Raw genomic sequence first — 10,565 nt, forward strand, 5'->3', positions numbered from 1 at the left:
TCGGCTTACTTGATATACATGGCTTTGTTTTGGATGGAATCCCATAACAATCCAAAAAAATTTCCCAAATGTTTATGCCAAAAATCACAGAAAAAAGGCTGCAGATTGGAAAAAAATTGATCCTTAAGTTATAAATGCAATATATTTATAGTGTTAGTCAATGCTTTCTTAAGTATGAGAAGAGAAGAAAGGCAGAAATGGAAAGATGTCAGATATAATTTTGATAACTTACTAAGTCTCTGCAGAAATTCTGTAGTTGTCACTTCATGTTAACTTCCTTTCTTAAAACTTGCTTTATTACAACCCTGTGGGTTGGACTGATTGGTTACCTTCTCCAGGAAATGAGGCTGATTTTAGAAGGCTGATGGTGTGGTAAAAAAGGAATGATGAGAATGAGCACAGATATTGTCACAGAATGAGCCAACCAGGTTCAACTGCTGAACAGCAAAACAAAGCTAAGTATCAAATCTGATGATCCATATTGGAAGATGTATAGATAGATACGTATACATATACATTTACATGCATGGATGAAATAGTAAATCTCCAGTTGAATATAGAGAAACTTGGCCTGACAATTATTAAATTATATAAAACTGGTTGCAGGAAAGGTACAGCAAAATATCACTAGTTAGCATAGATTTTGCATAGATTTTTTAAAAGGATGAAAATTCTTTCTTCATAATATACTTTACAAATGCACTTAGTACGTTTTAAGTTTTTTTACATTGTAGTAGGAACATCTATACAATGCTGAAAATTGGAATTACACACAATATGCAGCATGGGTAGGCTCTGGTGGTTCAAGGATTTAATCTTAGCTAGTTAAGAGATTGAGATCTGAAGATTACAATTTGAAGCCAGCAAGTGTAGGAAAGTTCCTTAGACTCTTATCTCCAATTAACCATAGGGGCAAATGGATTTCCAGTTCAAATTGTATGTAGATCATTGGCCTTGACCATAAAAGCACCAGCCAGACCCTGAATTTAAGCCCTAGATCAAAAGAAACAAAAACACAAAATACAACTTGGAAGTAGATATTTTATAATGAGGCACATTTTTATGTACTCTCCATTGTTAGAAAGACTAGACTTCTGTGTTAGCTTTATAACCTACCATAATAAGTGATATTTTCCATGTATTAAGCAGAAAGGCTTACTCAGATATACAAGTTTGAAGATTTCAACGTATGTTCAGTTGGTTGTATTGCTTTGGTGGTCTGTGACAAGACTATATCAAAGTGGAAAGTATGTCAAAGAGAAATGTTTTTGACCTAGAATGATTAAAATATAAAAGAAGAAAGTAGATGAGAGACTATGTTTTCATGGTTTCACTCTGAAGAACTCAATCTCCAGAAGAACTATTCAGGTATTCTCCACAGTCTGGGAGGGAATGGAAAGCCATTTTTCTTTCACACATAGGTCTTTCTGGGGCATACTAAAATCAAATGGCAACATCTTCACCAATAACAGAATATTAGTCCATTATGATTCACAGAATAAGTTTCCTGGCATATATTTTCTTTTGTTCTTCTTTTTGTGGTGGTGATATAAATATTTTTTCCAGAAAGGCAACCTGGTCTTAATCATTATCCACAAAATTGATGCTGTCATATAATCAGAGAGTTTTTTTAAATAAATTAACACAATAGTAGGCTCATTTTATGCCAACACAAAATATAAACACTAATTACATTTTCACTGAACAACCACTCATAAAAAATCATGAAATAATAAAGTACAAGTCCATGTCAATTTTTTTTGTCAGTCGTGGGGCTTGAACTCTGGGGCTGGTCACTGTCCTCAGCTCTTCAGCTCAAGGCTACCACTGTACCACTTAAGGCACATTGCTGTTTCTGGTTTTTAGGTGGTTTACTGGAGACAATTTTCTCACAGACTTTTCTGCCCAGGCTGGCTTTGAACCACTATCCTCAGATGTCAGACTCCTGAGTATCTAGGATTATAGGCATGAACCACCAAATCCCAGATCCAATTCAATTTTAAACAAGCAATCTTATTGTAACTTCTGGCTTTTTTCCAATAAAAATATTTTTTAACATTAGTTTAACTATGAGTTATTTTTAGATGTAACTGGGATTTTTTAATAGAAACAAATATAATTTTTACTATTACTAAGTATCTCACAAAAATCCAGTGTAATTGATTTTCCCCAAAGTCAAATATTACATACTATCTCACACTATTATTATTACATTTTATATTGCATATAGTGTGAAGTGAAAATAGTTTGAACAATTTCATATAAATTAGTAGATTCTATTTTAGCATTATAAATTCACATCTGTGGTTTTAAATGAAGGAAAGAATATTTTAGAGTTAAAATCCAATATGAATGTGTAGTGTGTCCCAAGTAAACCAAAAATTCTGAGTTCATACAGACAAAATTATTACAATTGGAAATAATGAGGCAAGAGGAGGCCGAATTCAAATCACATCAAACATTATCTGTTATTCTCCCACGTCTTCCACCTGCAAGACCTCCCTGGTCCCAGTTGTCACAAAACTTCAAGTGTCTCTCTTAGAATTCTATGTGGAAAAGTTCTAAATCACTGATTCTTTTTCTGCTTTGTGTTATATGAGACAAAATTTAGACACAAAAAAGTTGAATTAAAATGCACACATATGTTGAAGTCACCACAGCTGGAAAAACAACCAAAAAGATTGGAATTCCCCTAGGAACAAAAACATGTTATACCCGGGTTTTTTTGAAGTACAAAAACCTCAAATACATGTTAATTTGAGTAGAGTATAAGGATAACTGTCTCTCAGAAATAAGGTTGTGTTAATTTGTAATTAAATTCATCTGGATGAACGTAATATAGCAAATCCCTTGAATGGATCAAATTGTTTAAAACAAAGGTAATTGTAAGTGAAGTAAGATCTGCACATATTTAAAAGAAAAAACTGCTACAATATCAAATCACAAACAGCATGACTTACTTGAAAACTTCAGAAATGCAATGAATAAATCCAATAGTATCCATATTGAGAACTAACTACTGATTTAACAAGAACAAAATGAGCAAATGATAGAATCTGAGCAGCATACATGAGTGTACATAATTTAAAACTACACTAAATTACAGTGTAGAAGACTGAATGTGGGTTACCTAAAGGAAACCATCAACACATGATATAAATGAAATTTAAAAAATCTAATGAAAAGAGAGAATAGAAGTAGTTTCTGGAAAATATTACTTTCATAAATGGTGGTCAAAATCTTTCTAGTACTGACAATATTGCACAACTACTTAGTTATATCCAAAAAAAAACCAAGTTACTCGAGCTGATTTGAAACTTTGGCAAAGTAGCATGATACAACTGTAACATTTTTATGGATTTGACTCTGGCATTCATTTCCTCTTTGATCTGACAAATGAATATATGAAAGAACATAACGTCTCCAACTATATATCAAGACCTAACTAAATATATAATCAGAAAAATTATCATGCAAGCCATATTGCAAACTGGCGTAAAAGAAAAATCAATCATACTAATTCTGTATTTATTTTAAATAATTTTTTCCATAAATTATTTCCTTTAGCTTGCATTTTAAAACATTGTGTTAAATGGTGTATAACTTGGTAAATAATTTTGGATGCTTCCTTAAATTGTGTTCTGAGTATAATGTCTCACTTCAGTTGCTAACTCATGAAATGATGTTGATTACAAAACAAATGCTAATAACCACTGTTTCTAATACACAGACTCTCATAAGCATGATTTCAGTAAGCATAGGTTAACATTTTGATATCATGGTCTCATGACTGATGAGGCAGATCTGCATGAGTATAGTTGTGCATAGGTTCCTCAGCCTAAATTTAATCACTGTTAAAAAATGTTTATATCTTTGTCACTCATCAGAGATTAAACCTGAGTATAAAACCTAAGGAAAATGATAAGGTAAGAATTTAGCTTTTCTGGATATAAAGTAAAGAAAAATGCAGCATAGAGTAACTGATTTTTTAAAGTCAACCTATTTCTCCAAAACATTCTACGCATTTCCTTACACTGTGTATTATTCTTAAGAAGGGAAAGGGGAATGTGAGAAGAAGACAAACCAAGAATTGTCTTCAAATATAAATAATTTGGATTTACCTCTTTATTTCATTATAGGCTTTTTGGATAAAAACTGTTTGAATAATTGATTTCCATGTCAGGTATAAAGTATCCTAGTTGCATATACCAAACTACATTCAGAAAATGGTATATAGCGATTAAGTAATGAAAACATATTCAATGAATAGCAAAAAGTACATACCTATAGGGATAATATTTTGAAAATATTCTAATATAATAATTAATTGGATTGAACAATTTCACATTGACAGCAAATAACTAGATTAATGCTAAAACGACAAGAATGTCTTTCTAAAGGAGCAAAACCAATATCTCCTTTTACTTTATTAGGGAAATAACTGAACAAAAATTGGAAATTAACATATAAATATATAACAACTGGAATGAATATTTGTCTTTTTATTAGCAAATATTAATTTCAAATGTATTTTATTATGTTACACAAACAGGTCCATATAATGTAGCTTGCTAAATTTTATTCATTTTATTAATTTCATTATCCTATTTTATACTTTTATTATGCCATCATACTATCATAAACTATTTGAAAATATATACTCCACAATATTTCTCTTCATCTCTCTTACTTTTTTCTAAATTTAATCAGTTCCATATTTTATACCTTAGTCATTCATTTTATTTTCTGGGTCTAGAGTCTGCATATGAGAAATCTAGTATTTCTTTTTCACAATATGGCTTATTGCTTCAATATGAAGGTTTCCAGTTTTATCTATTTTCTTGAAGATGCTATGATTTCATTATTACGTCTGGCTAAATAATATATCATTGTGTATATATGCATCTATATTACAATTTCTTTATTCAATTAATGATTAAGGAACATGTAGCTTAATTCTGTAGTTATTTATGTTTTTTATGTGGGAGAAGGAAGGATGGAAATAATGATGTTTGGACTGAGAAACATGTTCTTTAGGCAGGCACTCTACTATTTGAAACATCCTCTCAGCTGCTCTTTTATAACTCTTTCAATAATGTATTATATCTAAAAAATAAAATGTAATTACATTTGAAAAGATATTCTTTTTCAGTATCTATATTATTACTTATTACAGTGATACATTTAGCATGTCATGTGAGTGTGGGGATGTATGTGAGCATGAAAATGCATGCATGTTTTTAGATGTAGCTGACTCTAAGAAAACTGAATTTATATGAGATATAGGATTCAAATAAAGGTTTCAGACCTATAAGTTGCTAAATTGATGTATATGTCCAGTATGTGGAGTGTGATTTCAAGATCATATTTTGGTAAGTTTCATACCAAGTAAGTAGATCTTTCTAATCCAAAATTATAAGGAATAAAATAGCTACTCTGTTTCATAATCATCCAATCTTAGTACTCCAGACATTTTAATAAGTGGAAAAAATGCTTAAAAGTATGATGGGTCGGTAGTAAGCCATTAGGGACTCTACATTTTCCCCAAAATCTTCAGATGCACTCTATGGATATTAATTACAAATATATTCATAAACATACAGATATAATATTATCTTATATATGTAAATAGATGTATATAAGGGAAATATACATTAATTATATTTAAATGTGTACCAAAAATATTCATGTATATTTAAGTGTAATTCATCATATCATATATGTTTGTATATATATATATATATATTTTTCTCTTTTTTGGTCCGTCAGGGGGTGTCAACGTCTAGTGCGTTGGGGTCCCTGGGTAAGGGTCACGAAATCACCAGAACACAGGGGATGCAGAGTGCAAACAGCAATTGCCACTGCAGGCTGTGCTTTATTGTTAGTGGGTATTTAAAGAAAAGCAAGCATGATCTTTGCCAAGATTTAGTCAGAAGACATTCACACAAAAAATTTCAACTGATACATTTTTACATAACCTATGAGACAATGTCTTGGTATATATCTAAACTATTTTAGAGCAAGCTCAAACCAATTCTCCAATCTCAGGAAAATGTTTGACCAGCTGTTCATCTATGTTTAAGCAAGCAGAAGAGCTACTTCCTCAGCTCCCAGGAGGCTGTGACATGTGTTTTGATATACGGAGAGAGAACATTTTCCCTCTCTAGCCCGGCATGCCAAGAGCTTTCCTAATACTCAAACACAGTCCTCAGATAATCCTAAGGCTGGAGCCTGCATCATTCTGCCTCTTCAACATAGACCCTGAGTCTTTAGAGTGGGGCTTGAACTCTGGACTTGGGTGCTGTCCCTCTGCTCTTCAGCTCAAGGTGAGTGCTCTACCGCTTGAGACATAGCAATATTTCTAGTTTTCTGGTTGTTTATTGGAAATAAGAATCTCGTGGAATTTCCTGTCTGGGCTGGCATTAAACTGTGATCCTCAGATCTCAGCGTCCTGAATAGCTAGGATTACAGGCGTGAACCACTGGTGCCTATCTATATTTATATCTGAGATTTGTTAGTGGAACAAAGGTTACAGAAACTATTATTCTTACCTCAAAAGGGTTCACATTGACAGGTACCATTACAAGAATTAAAACAATAAATATTCACAGTGGCACAAAAATCCCTTAGGTGCCTTGCAAGACAGCACATTTTTCTAGACACTGCATATGGTGTGAACAATTTGCAAACAAAGCGACCCTAGAAGATATTGGGCCCTACACAAAACTGACAATTGCATAAACCCAGTCATCTATGACAGATTTAGCAAGGCCTATCTTGGAAATTCTTGTTAGGGACATAATGAAAAATTTATAGTTTAGTTGTGATTACAGAACTCTTTTACACCTGTCACTCAGACATTAACTATATTTAACATAGTCCGTTTTGCTCTAACATATTTTTTTGGCTCAGGAAACTCTTTTGTTTGTGAAAACTTGGCTGTTCACAACGTAGACATGGGTTTTTTTTAACCTTCTGAAATTGCTGTTTGCATAGAATTCTATGAGATGATCTTCTCTTTGACATATCATAGGAATAAACTTACTCTGATTCAAACCTGGACAGCAGCTAGCTTGTTCTCTCCCCTAGAAAACCATCTGTGTAGACTTCTTTACATGTAAACAGACCCTCATTTACTTGCAAATGTCTGTCAGTGAGTCAAACTTCATTCACCTAAGTGAGGTGAATTCCTCTCCCATGCTTCCTTTACATTGAAAATGGTAAGAACTGTTTAACAGTGTGCATACTTCTTAATGTGAAGTGTGACTCCTATTTTACATAATGTAAATCAAGCAGAGGAATCAGTTTAAGATGTGAAAGAGCCTTTCAAAGAGTCTTTGGCCTTGAAAATTGTCCTGGATATGAATTTTTGGAGAAATATCCCTTTTCAAAGACCAAGGACTGATTTTTTTTATATTGTGCTGGTACTGGTGTTTGAACTCCTGGCCTTGAGCTCTATCTGTGTAAGGTCCATTCCTGGATGAGGAGCAGACTCTATCCTCCTCGAAGCAAGTTGTTCACCCAGTACCTGCATTACCTAGGCAACTGGCACACCTGGAAGATGTTACAGCTGCATCTGCTGAGGTCACATCTGAATTTGATATTGCCACACCTTTCTCCACCCATATCCTAGATAAGGCCTAGCCCAAGCCCAGACACCCTTTTTCCCAGGTCTTTCCCAGGCCTTTCCCAGATGCATGGAGGGCCAAGATGGCCTGGTGCCAGCCCTAATGATGAATAAACCTACCCCTTCCCTGAATAACACCTGTGTGGTGTGGTTCTTACTTGACCTCTCTTTAAAAACCTAACAATCTGGGCTTTAATTCTCAATGTTTACTCTATACCACCTGAGCCACATTTCAATTCTTCTCTTAGGTTTATCTACTTAGAATAGCTTTGAATTGCAATTTTCAAATTTGAACCTACCTAGTATCTAGCTGTAAGCCACTGGTGCCCTGCAAGAACTCACTTCTTAAGAATAAATATTCACGGGGCTGGGAAGGTGGTTCAGTGGTAGAGCGCTTGTCTTTCCTGCATGAGGCCCTTCATGAGGTTCGATTCCTCAGCACCACATAAATAGAAAAAAAAAGCTGGAAATGGTGCTGTGCTTCAAGTGGTAGATCGCTAGCCTTGAGCTGAAGAGCCAAGAACAGCACCCAGGCCCAGAGTTCAGGCCCATGACCAGACTCCCCCCCCCAAAAAAAAAGAATAATTATTCACAAAAAGAGTAAACAACATATTTGTTCAATTACTTATGTGTTGTCAGATAAACCAAGTCACTTGCTACTGGAAGAGAAAAAGAGAGAATTTAGAGATGAATATGGAGGAGAGACACAAAGAAAGAAGAAGGGAAGGGAGGGTAAATGAGAGGAGGGGTGGGGAAGGGAGGATAGTAGAGGAGGGGGAGCTGAGTAGAATTGTCTACTCCTCACTAAGTTATTGTTGAACAATCAGTGGCTTTGCATTTATGTAGCCAAAGCTTTTTTGGTAGTAGTAAGCTGAGATATACAATATCAATTTACTTCTAATCACCTGTTAATGTGCTTACCCCTTCAAAAAGGAAGCCACAGTTAGGTTACTGTTACAGAGAAGGCAAGAGTACTCAGTTTAAGTAATACTGAGAAACAATAATTGATGTGCCAGGAATGCTCCCTTGCCCAAACATTACTCTTGTTCCCTGCTCCAGTCTTCTTCTAAACAAGAATAGCAGAAACAGAAGAGGAAGGAGATATCTGAGTCATGATCATCTTTCTGTTTACCCTCATCTGTTTACCTTCATCCCCTCAAACAATAAAGCCAAAGGAGACTTAACCTGAATTAGTGATGGAATGGTGGAGGGGGGGTTCAGTCTAACTTAATGTGAAAGTTTTAAAATAATTGGTACAGCATTTAAAATATTGAAATAAAACTTTTTAAATTATTGATAAGAGGTTACTCATAATTTATTGAAAAATTAGAAGACTACAGGGCTCACTACATAGTAAAATCTGCATAATTAAAACGTACTCCTGCTTCTATCATCAGAAATTGAAAATCGTCCCTAAACTTCCAATACTAGGTAAATTACCCTCGATATTCATGGAAATTATTTTCCTTCCATCTTCAGAGTGTAGAGAAGAAAAAAGCTCTATTGGATGGCCTTGAAGGTCCAATTATGAATTTAGGTCAGAAGGTGAATAGTAAAGGAGACCTATCAGCCATTCACAGATTAGAAATGTGGAGAAATATTCTCATTTATGTAGGTCAAAGATGGACGTGAAGATGTGGCAAGTCCAAAGCCAAACGCCAAAGGCAGAGATATTTAACAAAATACTATGAATTTGAAATAAGTCTTAAGTAAGGAGCTGGGCTTACAGGGAGTAGGACAGACGAATGGAGAGGGAAATGGTGGACTGTTACAGTCATATCACTCAATGTACATATGTGAGAATATAGGTAGGAAACATGAAAGGATAGGTGGGGTTGGGGTAAGGGAAGGAAGAAAAGTGGAAAGATTGACAATGATTCAGATGTATTGTACAATGAAATGTACATACCCTCTATTCCACACTGATATGGTGAAGCAAAACCCTATTGCACAACTAGCTAAAGATTAAAAAAAATTGGTTTTAATATTAAGAGACCAGATGCATAGACCTTTAGAGATAAATGAGAGGATAGCATTGACAAATTGTTTAGGCTTGTGCTCTTTTCAATATACAAAATTTAATAAGTGTCAAGTCTGCTGCAAAGGTAAATTTTATTTTGCCAATTCTTTTTGCAAATTGCTAAAAATATAGAGAACCAAATTCCAATACCACTTCACTTCCTAAAAAAATTTTTATAGACCTTTAGGTTTCTCAATTCTCTCTAAATATCTTAACGTAATGAATTGGAACTAATTTCATCCCACATTTAAATTTAAATTTTAAATCACTAAAGTCTTTTAAAATCCTCTCACTCGGGCACAGGTAAGGATAGATAACTGATGTGGGCAGAATAAGAATTATTCAGAAGGCATACTTACCTAGTTTTTTCTCTGCTGGATCATAGAATACAGACTGTGCTAATTGGAAAAAGTTAGCCTTCCAAGGTTTTCTGCATATAAACACTCCATCTACATTTTGTTATTAGAGGATTATTTAAGATTAGCTATATGTAGATTGATAATAACTGAGCATGATAGAAAGTGAGGGAAAACCATCTACACTTCAGTGAGTTTCTGACTTGTATTTCACAAAGTGTTATCAAAGCTCTCTATGAGAAATCTAGCAGCTGCATTTCTAAAAAGTCCTTGGGTTGTTACACTTTCTGATAATTAAAGTATATCTCCTTGGAGTTCCTTACTATTCAATGATGCTGTATTAGCTCTTTGTTACATTTTGCAGACCGGTCTTGGTGATGAAATTTGTGCTTTTCAAAATTCCTCTCCCAATTCCATCCACAAAATGCAGACAAAAATTATCTGAAAACATTTGTATCTGTTGATAGTGCATATACTTTCATTTTTTCATTACAAACATAGAATGTAATAAAAATTTTCATAGCAATTACACTGCACTAGTTTGTGGGCAGATTCTAATGTA

Source organism: Dipodomys merriami, unplaced genomic scaffold (genome assembly GCF_024711535.1).
Source record: "Dipodomys merriami isolate MVZ:Mamm:240054 unplaced genomic scaffold, mDipMer1.0.p SCAF_1757, whole genome shotgun sequence".
In the NCBI taxonomy this organism is placed as follows: domain Eukaryota; kingdom Metazoa; phylum Chordata; class Mammalia; order Rodentia; family Heteromyidae; genus Dipodomys; species Dipodomys merriami.